The sequence below is a fragment of the Eschrichtius robustus genome, chromosome 16 (assembly GCF_028021215.1).
Source record: "Eschrichtius robustus isolate mEscRob2 chromosome 16, mEscRob2.pri, whole genome shotgun sequence".
Classification (NCBI taxonomy): Eukaryota; Metazoa; Chordata; class Mammalia; order Artiodactyla; family Eschrichtiidae; genus Eschrichtius; species Eschrichtius robustus.
This window is the reverse complement of record NC_090839.1, coordinates 32,444,261-32,451,632: the sequence shown is the minus strand read 5'-3', so window position 1 is coordinate 32,451,632 and position 7,372 is coordinate 32,444,261.

Sequence of the window (7,372 nt, the reverse complement as noted above, 5' to 3'; positions counted from 1 at the left end):
AAATACTTACCCATTTCATCCTATGCAGAGGTCCCTGTGCCCACAGGAACTCCATGGAAGAGCCCTGTGGGTCCCGTGTGTTTCCTTGAGGTAGTCAGAAACTACTGAGGATAACCTTATGAGCTCAAGTTTGAAACCGGGCAACCGTGGCCAAACCTTCATTTCGTCCGTGGTAGGCGAGACAGGTGCGGTTTGAAAGCTGCCTGAAAATCACTCTTGCTGCCCATCTTCTCTTTGCTGCCTGACAGCATCATGAAAGAACTTGAGTGTAATCGTATGAGGCATGCTGGTCTCCGTTCCTTGCTGGGAGCTCCTCTAGCAGCACACTGGAACCTTCCGGCGTAGGACTGGCACCCCTGTGCTCAAGTAAAAGTCCAGATTTCTCCCTTAGTAAGCTTAGCTTTGCCCTAGTAGCGAAGCAGCATGTCTTAAAGGAAGGCTGCAACAGTGTTACGTATTTCACGACTCATTGGGCACTCACCTTGGTTGTAACATCTGTGAAAGGGCCCTGAATGCCGTCCAAATCTTCTGCTGCGTTTGAGTCCCAGGAAGCAACTGGGTTCGTTGGCTTTAAGGCTGTGAACGTGCAGTGGTAATGGCAAAGCCCTGCCCGGATCGCTCGACAGCTCTCATTTGTACAGCATTCTAACGGCCTCAGGAACGCCGTTCCAAGCAACCTTACACTCCATGCTGGCGTAGCCAGGGAGGCATTTGGATTCTTCTGAGAAACACCACTGTGCCTCACAATTGAAACCTGTGGGCTCCCATATACGTCTCCCTACGGCAGTCGGAAGCTACATGTTTAGCTCCAGCCTGAAAACAACGGACAGCTTTACCTGTGACAATGCTGGACTTCTGGCACCATCCTTATTCACCAAGGCCTAACTTTTGCCCGGCAGGGGAATGCTCTTCTGCTCGTACAGCACTCACCACGTGAAAACCCTTTCTTTGCAGAAAGAAGCAGTCTTTCCCCAGTAGTAGAGAGGTAGGCAGAATCTTCAGATAAACCTGCTGTGTCATCAAGCTTGAAAGTCGGACACCGATGGGAACGTTCGTATTCTCCTGCAATGGAAGCCACTTGCTTTGGGCTTCACAGCTGCCTGAACAGCCCTAGGGGCCCAACTTCTCCTCACTGCAGGATTGTCGCTGTGGGCCAAGGCTGCGTTCTCCTAATGACTATAATGTGTTGGCAATTGCTTTCTAGAAACTCATCCAACCGCACTCCAGATTCAGCTCCATACAAATGAAATGTGACCTAAGTCCTCAGGGTAAGGTCCAGTGTTTCACATCAGCAGAGTTGAGTGTGCAGTGGTAGCCACGAAGCCATACTCTGAAAAGGAGTGCCATAACTCTGCTATGCCCCTGGGGACACATAGGGCAGTGTATCGTGCACCAGGTTCTCATGATGACCACTGTATGCTAGAAGAGAGGCCGCTGGCTTTGAGGAACCCTAGGCGAAGTAGGTTCCAGGAAGCAATCTTCACATTCATAGCAAGGGCAAAGTACTCCTTTCTGGGATGCCTTGGCAGAGAGTTCCAGTCGTCAAAAGGCCTCGCGAAAGCAACGCCTGGCAGAATCTCTTTGCAAGTGGATCGTCCTCAGTGACTGAAACAGAACTGCCCTGTTACTGCACAATGTGCTTGTGATTCAGTCTGGAACACAGGATAGCAGCCTCCCAGTAGCGAAAGCTAACCTATGCATCCAGCCTGAAGACCAGTGCATGCTTCACACTTCACACTGTTAAGTATGTGCAAGAGCCATGGTCACCGATGCCTACATAAGGTACTGAAATACTTACCCATTTCATCCTATGCAGAGGTCCCTGTGCCCACAGGAACTCCATGGAAGAGCCCTGTGGGTCCCTGTGTTTCCTTGGTAGTCAGAAACTACTGAGGATAACCTTATGAGCTCAAGTTTGAAACCGGGCAACCGTGGCCAAACCTTCATTTCGTCCGTGGTAGGCGAGACAGGTGCGGTTTGAAAGCTGCCTGAAAATCACTCTTGCTGCCCATCTTCTCTTTGCTGCCTGACAGCATCACGAAAGAACTTGAGTGTAATCGTATGAGGCATGCTGGTCTCCGTTCCTTGCTGGGAGCTCCTCTAGCAGCACACTGGAACCTTCCGGCCTAGGACTGGCACCCCTGTGCTCAAGTAAAAGTCCAGATTTCTCCCTTAGTAAGCTTAGCTTTGCCCTAGTAGCGAAGCAGCATGTCTTAAAGGAAGGCTGCAACAGTGTTACGTATTTCACGACTCATTGTGCACTCTCCTTGGTTGTACCATCTGTGAAAGGGCACTGAATGCCGTCCAAATCTTCTGCTGCGCTTGAGTCCCAGGAAGCAACTAGGTTCGTTTGCTTTAAGGCTGTGAAGGTGCAGCGGTAATGGCAAAGCCCTGCCCGGATCGCTCGACAGCTCTCATTTGTACAGCATTCTAACGGCCTCAGCAACCCCGATCCAAGCAGCCTTACATTCCATGCTGGCGTAGCCAGGGAGGCATTTGGATTCTTCTGAGAAACACCACTGTGCCTCACAAGTGAAACCTGTGGGCTCCCAAATACGTCTCCCTACGGCAGTCTGAAGCTATATGTTTAGCTCCAGCCTGAAAACAACGGACAGCTTTACCTGTGACAATGCTGGACTTCTGGCACCATCCTTATTCACCAAGGCCTAACTTTTGCCCGGCGGGGGAATGCTCTTCTGCTCGTACAGCACTCACCACGTGAAAACCTTTCTTTGCAGAAAGAAGCAGTCTTTCCCCAGTAGTAGAGAGGTAGGCAGAATCTTCAGATAAACCTGCTGTGTCATCAAGCTTGAAAGTCGGACACCGATGGGAACGTTCGTATTCTCCTGCAATGGAAGCCACTTGCTTTGGGCTTCACAGCTGCCTGAACAGCCCTAGGGGCCCAACTTCTCCTCACTGCAGGATTGTCGCTGTGGGCCAAGGCTGTGTTCTCCTAATGGCTATAATGTGTTGGCAATTGCTTTCTAGAAACTCATCCAACTGCACTCCAGATTCAGCTCCATACAAATGAAATCTGACGTAAGTCCTCAGGGTAAGGTCCAGTGTTTCACATCAGCAGAGTTGAGTGTGCAGTGGTAGCCACGAAGCCATACTCTAAAAAGCAGTGCCATAACTCTGCTAAGCCCCTGGGGACACATAGGGCAGTGTATCGAGCACCAGGTTCTCATGATGACCACTGTATGCTAGAAGAGAGGCTGCTGGCTTCTGAGGAACCCTAGGCGAAGTAGGTTCCGGGAAGCACTCTTCACATTCATAGCAAGGGCAAAGTACTCCTTTCTGGGATGCCTTGGCAGAGAGTTCCAGTCGTCAAAAGGCCTCGCGAAAGCAACGCCTGGCAGAATCTCTTTGCAAGTGGATCGTCCTCAGTGACTGAAACAGAACTGCCCTGTTACTGCACAATGTGCTTGTGATTCAGTCTGGAACACAGGATAGCAGTCTCCCAGTAGCGAAAGCTAACCTTTGCATCCAGCCTGAAGACCAGTACATGCTTCACACTTCACACTGTTAAGTATGTGCAAGAGCCATGGTCACCGATGCCTACATAAGGTACTGAAATACTTACCCATTTCATCCTATGCAGAGGTCCCTGTGCCCACAGGAACTCCATGGAAGAGCCCTGTGGGTCCCGTGTGTTTCCTTGAGGTAGTCAGAAACTACTGAGGATAACCTTATGAGCTCATGTTTGAAACCGGGCAACCGTGGCCAAACCTTCATTTCGTCTGTTGTAGGCGAGACAGGTGCGGTTTGAAAGCTGCCTGAAAATCACTCTTGCTGCCCATCTTCTCTTTGCTGCCTGACAGCATCACGAAAGAACTTGAGTGTAATCGTATGAGGCATGCTGGTCTCCGTTCCTTGCTGGGAGCTCCTCTAGCAGCACACTGGAACCTGCCGGCATAGGACTGGCACCCCTGTGCTCAAGTAAAAGTCCAGATTTCTCCCTTAGTAAGCTTAGCTTTGCCCTAGTAGCGAAGCAGCATGTCTTAAAGGAAGGCTGCAACAGTGTTACGTATTTCACGACTCATTGGGCACTCACCTTGGTTGTAACATCTGTGAAAGGGCACTGAATGCCGTCCAAATCTTCTGCTGCGTTTGAGTCCCAGGAAGCAACTGGGTTCGTTGGCTTTAAGGCTGTGAACGTGCAGTGGTAATGGCAAAGCCCTGCCCGGATCGCTCGACAGCTCTCATTTGTACAGCATTCTAACGGCCTCAGGAACGCCGTTCCAAGCAACCTTACACTCCATGCTGGCGTAGCCAGGGAGGCATTTGGATTCTTCTGAGAAACACCACTGTGCCTCACAAGTGAAACCTGTGGGCTCCCAAATACGTCTCCCTACGGCAGTCTGAAGCTATATGTTTAGCTCCAGCCTGAAAACAACGGACAGCTTTACCTGTGACAATGCTGGACTTCTGGCACCATCCTTATTCACCAAGGCCTAACTTTTGCCCGGCAGGGGAATGCTCTTCTGCTCGTACAGCACTCACCAAGTGAAAACCCTTTCTTTGCAGAAAGAAGCAGTCTTTCCCCAGTAGTAGAGAGGTAGGCAGAATCTTCAGATAAACCTGCTGTGTCATCAAGCTTGAAAGTCGGACACCGATGGGAACGTTCGTATTCTCCTGCAATGGAAGCCACTTGCTTTGGGCTTCACAGCTGCCTGAACAGCCCTAGGGGCCCAACTTCTCCTCACTGCAGGATTGTCGCTGTGGGCCAAGGCTGCGTTCTCCTAATGGCTATAATGTGTTGGCAATTGCTTTCTAGAAACTCATCCAACTGCACTCCAGATTCAGCTCCATACAAATGAAATGTGACCTAAGTCCTCAGGGTAAGGTCCAGTGTTTCACATCAGCAGAGTTGAGTGTGCAGTGGTAGCCACGAAGCCATACTCTGAAAAGGAGTGCCATAACTCTGCTATGCCCCTGGGGACACATAGGGCAGTGTATCGTGCACCAGGTTCTCATGATGACCACTGTATGCTAGAAGAGAGGCCGCTGGCTTTGAGGAACCCTAGGCGAAGTAGGTTCCAGGAAGCAATCTTCACATTCATAGCAAGGGCAAAGTACTCCTTTCTGGGATGCCTTGGCAGAGAGTTCCAGTCGTCAAAAGGCCTCGCGAAAGCAGCGCCTGGCAGATTCTCTTTGCAAGTGGATCGTCCTCAGTGACTGAAACAGAACTGCCCTGTTACTGCACAATGTGCTTGTGATTCAGTCTGGAACACAGGATAGCAGCCTCCCAGTAGCGAAAGCTAACCTATGCATCCAGCCTGAAGACCAGTACATGCTTCACACTTCACACTGTTAAGTATGTGCAAGAGCCATGGTCACCGATGCCTACATAAGGTACTGAAATACTTACCCATTTCATCCTATGCAGAGGTCCCTGTGCCCACAGGAACTCCATGGAAGAGCCCTGTGGGTCCCGTGTGTTTCCTTGAGGTAGTCAGAAACTACTGAGGATAACCTTATGAGCTCAAGTTTGAAACCGGGCAACCGTGGCCAAACCTTCATTTCGTCCGTGGTAGGCGAGACAGGTGCGGTTTGAAAGCTGCCTGAAAATCACTCTTGCTGCCCATCTTCTCTTTGCTGCCTGACAGCATCACGAAAGAACTTGAGTGTAATCGTATGAGGCATGCTGGTCTCCGTTCCTTGCTGGGAGCTCCTCTAGCAGCACACTGGAACCTTCCGGCCTAGGACTGGCACCCCTGTGCTCAAGTAAAAGTCCAGATTTCTCCCTTAGTAAGCTTAGCTTTGCCCTAGTAGCGAAGCAGCATGTCTTAAAGGAAGGCTGCAACAGTGTTACGTATTTCACGACTCATTGTGCACTCACCTTGGTTGTACCATCTGTGAAAGGGCACTGAATGCCGTCCAAATCTTCTGCTGCGCTTGAGTCCCAGGAAGCAACTAGGTTCGTTGGCTTTAAGGCTGTGAAGGTGCAGCTGTAATGGCAAAGCCCTGCCCGGATCGCTCGACAGCTCTCATTTGTACAGCATTCTAACGGCCTCAGCAACCCCGATCCAAGCAGCCTTACATTCCATGCTGGCGTAGCCAGGGAGGCATTTGGATTCTTCTGAGAAACACCACTGTGCCTCACAAGTGAAACCTGTGGGCTCCCAAATACGTCTCCCTACGGCAGTCTGAAGCTATATGTTTAGCTCCAGCCTGAAAACAACGGACAGCTTTACCTGTGACAATGCTGGACTTCTGGCACCATCCTTATTCACCAAGGCCTAACTTTTGCCCGGCAGGGGAATGCTCTTCTGCTCGTACAGCACTCACCACGTGAAAACCCTTTCTTTGCAGAAAGAAGCAGTCTTTCCCCAGTAGTAGAGAGGTAGGCAGAATCTTCAGATAAACCTGCTGTGTCATCAAGCTTGAAAGTCGGACACCGATGGGAACGTTCGTATTCTCCTGCAATGAAAGCCACTTGCTTTGGGCTTCACAGCTGCCTGAACAGCCCTAGGGGCCCAACTTCTCCTCACTGCAGGATTGTCGCTGTGGGCCAAGGCTGTGTTCTCCTAATGGCTATAATGTGTTGGCAATTGCTTTCTAGAAACTCATCCAACTGCACTCCAGATTCAGCTCCATACAAATGAAATCTGACGTAAGTCCTCAGGGTAAGGTCCAGTGTTTCACATCAGCAGAGTTGAGTGTGCAGTGGTAGCCACGAAGCCATACTCTGAAAAGGAGTGCCATAACTCTGCTATGCCCCTGGGGACACATAGGGCAGTGTATCGTGCACCAGGTTCTCATGATGACCACTGTATGCTAGAAGAGAGGCCGCTGGCTTTGAGGAACCCTAGGCGAAGTAGGTTCCAGGAAGCAATCTTCACATTCATAGCAAGGGCAAAGTACTCCTTTCTGGGATGCCTTGGCAGAGAGTTCCAGTCGTCAAAAGGCCTCGCGAAAGCAACGCCTGGCAGAATCTCTTTGCAAGTGGATCGTCCTCAGTGACTGAAACAGAACTGCCCTGTTACTGCACAATGTGCTTGTGATTCAGTCTGGAACACAGGATAGCAGCCTCCCAGTAGCGAAAGCTAACCTATGCATCCAGCCTGAAGACCAGTACATGCTTCACACTTCACACTGTTAAGTATGTGCAAGAGCCATGCTCACCGATGCCTACATAAGGTACTGAAATACTTACCCATTTCATCCTATGCAGAGGTCCCTGTGCCCACAGGAACTCCATGGAAGAGCCCTGTGGGTCCCGTGTGTTTCCTTGAGGTAGTCAGAAACTACTGAGGATAACCTTATGAGCTCAAGTTTGAAACCGGGCAACCGTGGCCAAACCTTCATTTCGTCCGTGGTAGGCGAGACAGGTGCGGTTTGAAAGCTGCCTGAAAATCACTCTTGCTGC